Source organism: Carassius carassius, chromosome 32, assembly GCF_963082965.1.
Source record: "Carassius carassius chromosome 32, fCarCar2.1, whole genome shotgun sequence".
Taxonomy (NCBI): domain Eukaryota; kingdom Metazoa; phylum Chordata; class Actinopteri; order Cypriniformes; family Cyprinidae; genus Carassius; species Carassius carassius.
Window position 1 is genome coordinate 5,502,720 of NC_081786.1, and position 11,182 is coordinate 5,513,901.

Consider the following 11,182-nt stretch of genomic DNA (forward strand, 5'->3'; position numbering starts at 1 on the left):
GATGCTTTTATAATCTAGTTTATCTCAAAGCATTGGACACAAGTGTGTCATGTTGGCTGAAGCATCATCTTGGCATCCAGGCCCTGGCATGTTTCCCTTATATTCCTCATCTCCTGGCACACAAAACACTTAATCTGCCCACTGTTGATCAACATAGGGACCAATCAGAGATTTTGTCAAGATCTACCACTTAAGCACTACACAATGTCTTTTAAACAGACAGTAGATTGCGTTTCTTTTATGCATTTAACTTTTCTTTCCAAAACTGCTTACAATGCTTTCAAATTAGTCATTTTATCTGTTATCTGCGAACCAAAGCCATGACCTTTGCATTGCTTGCACTGTGCCAGTTGAGCTAGAGACAAAAAGAGTCACTTTTTTTCCTGGTTGGATGGTGCCAATCCATGCAATGTTACTTTAATCAAGTGTAAGTTGGCATCAAGTCATGTAAATATATTGGCAGAAATCTGCTGGAACTGCTGCTGGTGCTCCCTGTCATTAGCCATTTCATCTTACGCCAACTGGAAAAGGCAGCGGACCTCTGATACTCCATCTTCTCCCTGGCTGCTCTATCTATCTCTCTTTCTGCACTTCAGTGGTGAGAGGTCCAGAGAAAACATGAGTAATTAACTTATTCTCTTTTCTATTATAAGAAAATTAGATTAACTAAAGAATCACATTTATATAGAACTGAAGCTGGAAGTCTGGCACACTTGAGACTTCATGCTTTTATTTATTGTGTTCTAATGTCTCTCGTTTGTTTTTCTAATTAAGAAATGAATTAACTATCAACAGCTCTATTGTGTTTCTAAAATGGCATACTGTTTGATTCTATAATATTTTGAATAAACTCCAGATCTGATTTGGGATTGATGGATGGGATTCTAAAAATGGCATATATAGTGACCAAGACATAGTGTAAAATGTACACTGTTATGATTGTTAGTATTTAGATATTAAAAAAATTCATAAATAAACAAAGGCAAACTGTGAGGTCATTTTGGAAAGGCTAACATAAGTTACATTAATATTAATCGAACCTCAAACGATTGGAGCAGGTTTTATGTTCATATATGTAACCTACTGATAATTATTCTCCCATATACATATCTCTATGATATCTTAGTATAGTCTGAATGATAAATAAAGCATTAGAATATCTCTAATCACCATCAGTATATAACTGTGAGAACCAATAAATATGACCTATATCAACATTTATATACACATAAATGGAGAGCTCCCATTCTATCTAACACATAATCACATATGCAGAGTAGTTGAACCTCAACCTTCATTGTGGCAGATTTATATTTATTACATATTCAGTTGTATTTCATCAACATTTTGCCTAAATTTAAAAAGTTTCTCTTTGACCTGCTTTTAATCAAACATGTAGCCTATTTGGTGATGCTCTAATGCGGTACTGAAATCTCTAACAATGATTGGTTATGCAAATTTAATATCCACCCTTGATTGGTCAGTTGTTAATAGGCGGAGCTTTTTAGCCACTTCTTGTAACATTCGTGCAGCGATTAAAGCTAGTCTGGGCTACCGCATATAAAAGAAAAAACAATATTTCACCATGTTTAGCAGAATTATGTCCATAGACGTGTAAATTAAAACAAAAGCTTCGCTTATGAGGCTCAGTCTGCCCAATATGATATTTAGCTTGTGAAAGACTAGATGCTATTGAAAAGACTCATTCATGATGTAACATACAGAGGGATTCACGGAATTAAACGGCAAACAAGTCTGAACAAACTCTTTGGTGAATTGAATCAACTGATTCAAAGTCATCGATGAATCAAAATCATCGCAACGTTCCAAGCCCTTCAGTAAAGTTGATTCCTTTATAGAGTCAACTCTTGATTCTCAACGCCTAAGAATTGACTCTTTTTTGAATCAACTCCCAGATTTACTAAAATGTAAATAATTTCAACATTTTAAGTATTAACATTACAAAACAACACTTTGTCATTGATAACTTTAAATTAATCAGAATTTATATCAGTCTGAATCTGAGTGAACTCAAAGGCATGTTAAAATTTGCATACATGCTGCATGGCAAGAAAAGAGACACATCTATTACAGTGGAAACAGGTCAGCCTATATGGACCACATATGGTATTAAGATTCCCACTCCCTGCGTCATCCTTTATAGCTCTCTTTTTATTCCAGTTCTTTATATAGAAGCTGTTATAAAAGAATCATGTTCTAAAAGAATCACAGTGAGGATACCTCAAACTGCCATGTCTCACACTTTCACTATCACACTAGAAATGCAATTCCTCAAAAGAAATTGTCAAGCCTCCTCGAGTGCCAGTTATGTTTAGAAAGAGCCGCATATCTTAAGGTGGAAAAAAGAAAATTTCTTAAGACAATCTTAATAACTCAAAGCTTACAAAAGTACATAAAGATAAAGTGACAGCATAAGGTCACATATTCATGACAAATAGTATGTGTAAACGACGCTACACAAATTAATCTAAAAGTAAAAGCAACCCAGAAGCCGTCAGCGAAGTTTGTCATTGCGGTTTTATAATGTGTGAGGACTCTGAGGTCAAGCCCATGATGTGCTTTGCAGACTGATGTCAATGTAGCAGAAATCTACCATGGGCAGAGGGTTCAGAACTATATTTGCTTCATGCCTCGCCAGATATTTAATGTTTCATGTCCATAAGAGTGCAGTGCATGAAAAATAAATTACGCTTTTATTTTGTTCTTTTGTGAGTACAGTGAACGCCAGCTGAAAATAATTGTGAGCACGTCGTTTGTGGATCTGTCACCATCTAACACAATATAATGAAACATTTTCAGATGTTGGAGTAAAAATAATCACACACTCCCAAGAGAGTGTGGCATCACAGAGTGCACAGTTCGAACACCTCCACTCAGTTGTAATGAACCTGTGAAGTTATATATACATCTGTGACCTGTATCTGAAGGGCTGCTGTACATCTCTTTGAACCCTGGAGAGAACAACAGTACTTGTTAGTTATTTAAAGCACTCTTGTCGTAACTTGACATTTACTAATAGTAACAATTAAATTTGAAGGTCACAAATGACCTTGTCCAATCACGTCAATGAAATGTGCTGTTCAGAATAGCGTGCTTCTTACTCTTTAGTGTCCTTTGCATAATATAATATAATATAATATAATATAATATAATATAATATAATATAATATAATATAATATAATATAATATAATATAATATAATATAATATAATATAATATAATATAATATAATATAAAAACGTAAATAGTTATTTCATTTATTTTATCTATATATTGTGCTTGAAATCTTTACAAGGATCACAAAAAGACATAATTCCTTTAAATACACAACATAACTATATATTTCATCTTAAAAATGCAATTATAAGAACATGGCAACCTAAAATATTAATTCTTAAAACATCCAACAGACATGAGCTTGCATGGTCTTTAAGGAGGACAATGGCATGATTTATCTCATACAGTATAATGGAAACTGCATATCTTTCAGGTGATAAACAAGAAATTAGAGATCCAGTTACACGGTATAGTATCATCGACGTGCTTTCTCTCCATCTCTCTCTCCATTACTATCTCTCCTGAGCCAACCTAATTCAGTATTCCATCAATAATGGATGACGTGTCAGATAAGGAACAAGACCAATGGCTTTCTCATTGGCAAGCATTTTCTTCCAGCCTTGTCTCTACAGTGCCATGGATGCACAGGTCATCTTGTAAATCATTGTTCTTCAAGGACGTGGTTTATCTGCCGAACCAGAGTTACTCCACAAGCCAAGAGAAAAACTACATCACCACCCAAACATGCCAGCTGTAGGCGTACTTTCCTTTTCCTGTCATGAAAAAAAAATGGCCTGGACTGATGTATCAGAGCCAATTTTGGCAGGCAGCATCACAAACTCTTCACAGTTATTTGGCAGATGCATTAGTCCAAAGCAACTTACATTGCATTCAAGCATTCAAGGAACAAAGTAAAATATTTTTGGTTTACCTGGGTATATGACCTTGCCAGCAGCAAGAGCTTTACTGTTTGAGTCACCAGGGCTTACTGTAATTTTTGTATTTTTATTTTTTGCATTCATAAACTTAAACTGCACTGAAAAAATATTGCAAAAACTGTTTTGACTCAGATATTGCTAGTAAATTCAAAAATAATACAAACAAACAGCAAGAAACATATATTACAAGTTCGATTTTAAAGTAGAAAAACTTCTAAATGTTTTCTTGTAAAACATGCTCCAATAATTTATATTATTACTTTCAATAATATTTTTATTTACAACCTCAAAAAAATAACGTTTACAGTGCACTGAAAAAAATGTCGAAAAAAACTTTGGCAAGTGTTGTGCAAACCACCTCTGACGTGAAGGGCAAGTACAAGGTTGATATATACTGTCTTGACATTGAAGAACAGGTTTGTTGAACTCTGATTACATAAAAAACAGGAACACGGCTTTATTACATAGTTGATTATTCATTTGAGAGAAATTGCCTTTTTATATTCATGAGTGAAAACATGACATAATGTTGCACAAAATGACAAAAACTATGCATCCATTTATACAGTAATAAAAAAAAAAGAAAAACCTTCTCTGAGTATATTTCTTATTACCTTTGTGCTGTTATCTCTAAACAATATTTGCCATCTCCATTTGTATTTAATGTGATGGTGATGCATCTTGATTATTATAAATAAAAAACTAGCACAGAACAAAAACATGGTTCACAAGGCTTGGTTCTGAAATATTTTAATGCGCATAATCAGATCCATCTGACTGAAAAGGACATAATTTCATTTCTGCATCAAATAACCCCCAGTTCAACGTTTTAGCAGATTTTCCATCTAGACACCTTTGATAAGAACTAGCTGATGCAAAAACGACCCTCGCAATGTGATGCTTAATTTTAACGCCAAACCAAAACCACATTAATGACTCAGCTTCTATTGTGAATATAAAATAAGCAGAATAATTAACAGAGTACTCCGACATGTAGAGTGATCTGACATTTACACAGAACATTTACAACATGTGAAAAACAGCATCCAGCTGAGTCTGCCTTTGAGATATTTATGCAATTATACAACTAAAAAATAAATAAATCACACTAAAAAAAGCAGCAGCATATGACGAATGACATACAGTCAAAATCACTATTATTTAAAAAAAATATTTTTATATGGAAATATTTCTGCTACTGCATATGAATATGGCTGTTAAAGGGACAGTTTACCCCAAAATTAAAATTCTGTCATTAATTATTCACCCTCATGTCATTCAAAACCTGTGAGACTTTCGTTCTCTTCGGAACACAAATTAAGATATTTTGGATGAATTCTGAGAGCTCTCTGACCCTTCCATAGACAGCAAGGATCCTTAGACAATCAAGGCTCAGAAACGTGGCAAGGACATCATTAAAAAAATCTATTTTGAATGACTGAAGTCACCTGAATAATTTTAAAGATGTCCTTGCTATGTTTCTGAACCTTTTTGCATTTCTTTAGACTTTATGCAAGAGTTTATTTTAGCTTATGACAGATTAACCTCCAAAGAGCACATTTTAAGCAAATCTTCATGTTGCTAGCAATTTCAGGTAAGCGCTGACAAAGAAAAGAGCAGGTGCTTCTTTATATCCTTTCTTTACACATCCCAGTACAAATCCCAAAAGCACATTGCTCGGCAGGATTTGTCACCCAGCACATTTAAGAAAAGCTGGTAATGATGAAACATTGAATAAAGAGTCTCCCTGATAAATGGATTTTCATGGAAGTTCATTGAGCATTCAACACAATGTGAAGAAGAAGATGAATGTGACCCCAGTCATCTATGAACAGATGTTACCATGTCCTCCTCCACATCTCATGAAGAGAGCAATGAATTTTATATCAAAACGAAGTCCATAAAAAGAAAATGATGTTTTGGATAGAGGTCAGTGAGATAAACAGAGCAGTCACTCAACATTTCAGTGTATCCTTCAAAAGAGATCGAACTGCCTCCCCTCCAGAGATCTGCTGCCTGATGTGTATTAAACCCGTCAGGCTGCATCACATCGGCCATGCAGGGCGACATGGGGCTACGGATTAAACCCACTACTCAAAGAGGATTTATGGCCCACTGGCTCTCTTTACACCAAGCTTACTGCGTTGTCCCGCCTCTTCTGTTAAATTCATTTACAACCCGAATTCCGGAAAAGTTGGGCCGTTTTTTAAATTATAATAAAATGAAAACTAAAGGAATTTCAGATCACATGAGCCAATATTTTATTCAAAATAGAACATAGATAATGTAGCAAATGTTTAAACTGAGAAATTTTAAACTTTTATCCACTTAATTAGCTCATTTAAAATTTAATGCCTGCTACAGGTCTCAAAAAAGTTGGCACGGGGGCAACAAATGGCTAAAAAAGCAAGCAGTTTTGAAAAGATTCAGGTGGGAGAACATCTAATGATTAATTAAGTTAATTGATATCAGGTCTGTAACATGATTAGCTATAAAAGCTTTGTCTTAGAGAAGCAGAGTCTCTCAGAAGTAAAGATGGGCAGAGGCTCTCCAATCTGTGAAAGACTGCGTAAAAAAATTGTGGAAAACTTTAAAAACAATGTTCCTCAACGTCAAATTGCAAAAGCTTTGCAAATCTCATCATCTACAGTGCATAACATCATCAAAAGATTCAGAGAAACTGGAGAAATCTCTGTGCGTAAGGGACAAGGCCGGAGACCTTTATTGGATGCCCGTGGTCTTCGGGCTCTCAGACGACACTGCATCACTCATCGGCATGATTGTGTCAATGACATTACTAAATGGGCCCAGGAATACTTTCAGAAACCACTGTCGGTAAACACAATCCGCCGTGCCATCAGCAGATGCCAACTAAAGCTCTATCATGCAAAAAGGAAGCCATATATGAACATGGTCCAGAAGCGCCGTCGTGTCCTGTGGGCCAAGGCTCATTTAAAATGGACTATTTCAAAGTGGAATAGTGTTTTATGGTCAGACGAGTCCAAATTTGACATTCTTGTTGGAAATCACGGACGCCGTGTACTCCGGGCTAAAGAGGAGGGAGACCTTCCAGCATGTTATCAGCGTTCAGTTCAAAAGCCAGCATCTCTGATGGTATGGGGGTGCATAAGGGCATACGGTATGGGCAGCTTGCATGTTTTGGAAGGCTCTGTGAATGATGAAAGGTATATAAAGGTTTTAGAGCAACATATGCTTCCCTCCAAACAACGCCTATTTTAGGGAAGGCCTTGTTTATTTCAGCAGGACAATGCAAAACCACATACTGCAGCTATAACAACAGCATGGCTTCGTTGTAGAAGAGTCCGGGTGCTAACCTGGCCTGCCTGCAGTCCAGATCTTTCACCTATAGAGAACATTTGGCGCATCATTAAACGAAAAATACGTCAAAGACGACCACGAACTCTTCAGCAGCTGGAAATCTATATAAGACAAGAATGGGACCAAATTCCAACAGCAAAACTCCAGCAACTCATAGCCTCAATGCCCAGACGTCTTCAAACTGTTTTGAAAAGAAAAGGAGATGCTACACCATGGTAAACATGCCCCGTCCCAACTATTTTGAGACCTGTAGCAGAAATCAAAATTGAAATGAGCTCATTTTGTGCATAAAATTGTAAACTTTCTCAGTTTAAACATTTGCTGTGTTATCTATGTTCTATTGTGAATAAAATATTGGCTCATGTGATTTGAAAGTCTTTTAGTTTTCATTTTATTAAAATTTAAAAAACGTCCCAACTTTTCCGGAATTCGGGTTGTACAAGAAATCTCTCACACATTTATATGTCAATTCAACCGATTAATTTAGCTGAGTGCATGATTTTTTCTTTATTTAATTTGGGACAAGGCCATGTTTACCACTGTGTGGCATCCCCTCTTCTTTTTATAACAGTTTGCAAACGTCTGGGGACTGAGGAGACAAGTTGCTCAAGTTTAGGAATAGGAATGTTGTCCCATTCTTGTCTAATACAGGCTTCTAGTTGCTCAACCTAAGGTCTTCTTTGTCGCATCTTCCTCTTTATGATGTGCCAAATGTTTTCTATGGGTGAAAGATCTGGACTGCAGGCTGGCCATTTCAGTACCCTGATCCTTCTTCTACGCAGCCATGATGTTGTAATTGATGCAGTATGTGGTCTGGCATTGTCACGTTGGAAAATGCAAGGTCTTCCCTGAAAGAGACGACGTCTTGATGGGAGCATATGTTGTTCTAGAACTTGGATATACCTTTCAGCATTGATGGTGCCTTTCCAGATGTGTAAGCTGCCCATGCCACACGCACTCATGCAACCCCATACCATCAGAGATGCAGGCTTCTGAACTGAGCACTGATAACAACTTGGGTTATCTTTGTCTTCTTTAGTCCGGATGACATGGCGTCCCAGTTTTCCAAAAAGAACTTCAAATTTTGATTCGTCTGACCACAGAACAGTTTTCCACTTTGCCACAGTCCTTTTTAAATGAGCCTTGGCCCAGAGAAAATGCCTGCGCTTCTGGATCATGTTTAGATATGGCTTCTTTTTGACTTTTAGAGTTTTAGCTGGCAACGGCGAATGGCACGGTGGATTGTGTTCACCGACAATGTTTTCTGGAAGTATTCCTGAGCCCATGTTGTGATTTCCTTTACAGTAGCATTCCTGTATGTGATGCAGTGCTGTCTAAGGGCCCGAAGATCACAGGCATCCAGTATGGTTTTCCAGCCTTGACCCTTACGCACAAAGATTGTTCCAGATTCTCTAAATCTTTGGATGATATTATGCACTGTAGATAATGATAACTTCAAACTCTTTGCAATTTTTCTCTGAGAAACTCCTTTCTGATATTGCTCCATTTTTGCCGCAGCATTGGAGGAATTGGTGATCCTCTGCCCATCTTGACTTCTGAGAGACACTGCCACTGCTCTTTTTTTACCCAATCATGTTTCCAATTGACCTAATAAGTTGCAAATTGGTCCTCCAGCTGTTCCTTATATGTACATTTAATTTTCCGGCCTCGTATTGCTACCTGTCCCAACTTTTTTGGAATGTGTAGCCCTCATGAAATCCAAAATGAGTCAATATTTGGCATGACAAAATGTCTCACTTTCAACATTTGATATGTTATCTATATTCTATTGTGAATAAAATATAAGTTTATGAGATTTGTGAATTATTCCATTCCTTTTTTACTCACAATTTGTGTCCCATCTTTTTTTCAATCAGGTTTGTGTGTGTGTGTGTGTATATATATATATATATATATATATATATATATATATATATAAACAAAAACTGATAAAACATTTTTATTAAGGTATTAATAAAAAAACTATAATAGTCTCTCTCTCTCTCTCTCTCTCTCTCTCTCTCTCTCTCTCTCTCTCATATACTCATACACTCACACACACTAAAAATAAAAAATCTCAAAGATACCAAAATGACACTGAGAGACAGACAGACATATGGATAGATCGATAGTTAGATAGATAATCATAAAGGTCTAAGAACGAAGCAGCGTGATCGTGTAAAATACATAACAATTTAGTGTATTTATACATAAATCTCTTTTGTAATATTGCAGTTATTGAATAAATGCTCTATAAAAACATTTGAGATTATCCTGCTTGGCATAATGATGGGCTGTGACCTCGTGGGGAAACTTTTACTAAAGATTTTACTCCCCAGAAAACACTTCCAGCACAGTCTTATCTGGCACAGGTACGAGTCTAATTATAGTCATATGTGATGTTTACTCTTGCAGAAGTGCCTTTATGCATGATTTAGTCTCATGCCACACCAAATGTTCCCTTAATATGCAGCATAATCAGATCTCATTCTACTCAAAGCAGTGTCTCTGGATATTCCAGCTGTGACCTCCATCCTGAAGCTGATACTTCCTTGTATATCAGAAAAAGCAAAGGTCTTTCCACTCCTCTACCATTACCTGATCTCGCATTCACTAGACAGCCATTAGAAAGCAAATCTCATTCAGTTTAAAGCTTGATAACCATGACAACCAGAAAAGAGGGAGAGAACGAGAAGAGAAACAAAGGAAAACCAAACTTGATTTCAAACATGACATATAGCTATCTACATGTTTACAAGCCAACTCAAATAACAGTAAGGCACAGTAAAGAACAGAAATAGAGAGAAAGAGAAAATGGTGGGACATCCAAACAGCACAGACAAGTGCTGGGTAATTTGCAAGTTACCAAGCGACCTGAAGAACCATACAATCATAGAAAGCAGATTTCCATCCAACCTATCCATCTTGTTCCACATCGAATAAACAGATCATCTGTTTTATATATTAAAGGAAAGGATCCCCCCCACTCACTCACAGACTACTCAAGATGTAGATGTGTTTGTTTCTTCATCAGAACCGATTTGGAGAAATTCAGCATTTCACTTGCCCACCAATGGATCCTCTGCAGTGAATGGGTGCCGTCAGAATGAGAGACCAAACAGCTGATAAAAACATCACAATAATCCACAAGTAATCAACATGACTCCACTCCATGAATTAATGTATTATGAAGTGAAAAGCTGTGCTTGGGCTGTGCAAATAATTGAATGTGATTTTCATGCACATTTCATGAACCTTATTCATTGCTGATTCATTGTGTAGCTTGACAGTGAACTACGGCTCTGTGTATTAAATGCCACTCCATCTGAAAGCACGTGCTGGAGATTTACCACTAATCACAGAACCAGCTTTACTGACGAGATGCGCATGAAAATTGTATTTGATTAATTGCACAGCCCTAAGCTGTGCGTTGTAAGAAACAAATTCATCAATAAGTTGTTTTAACTTTTAACCATTTGTTCTGGCCAAAATACTAGTCCATAATCCATAACCACAAAAAACTAGTCCATCCCCTGTTGTCCTCTCACATCAAAATCCATCAACATATTTATTTAGGACTGTTTTTGATTGTTTTTGCTTGTAATGGTGCTTGGTCTGTGCATATGAAGCAATGGTTTATCTCCAATCTTAATGATGGATTTGTTTGTTACAAACATGCACCTTTTCACTTTAAATATCTACTTAAGATATTAAAGGGGTCATATGATGTGATTTTAAGTTTTCTTTTCTCTTTGGAGTGTTACATGCTGTTCGTGAATAGATAAGATCCCTAAAGTTGCAAAGACTAAAGTCCCAAACCCAAGAG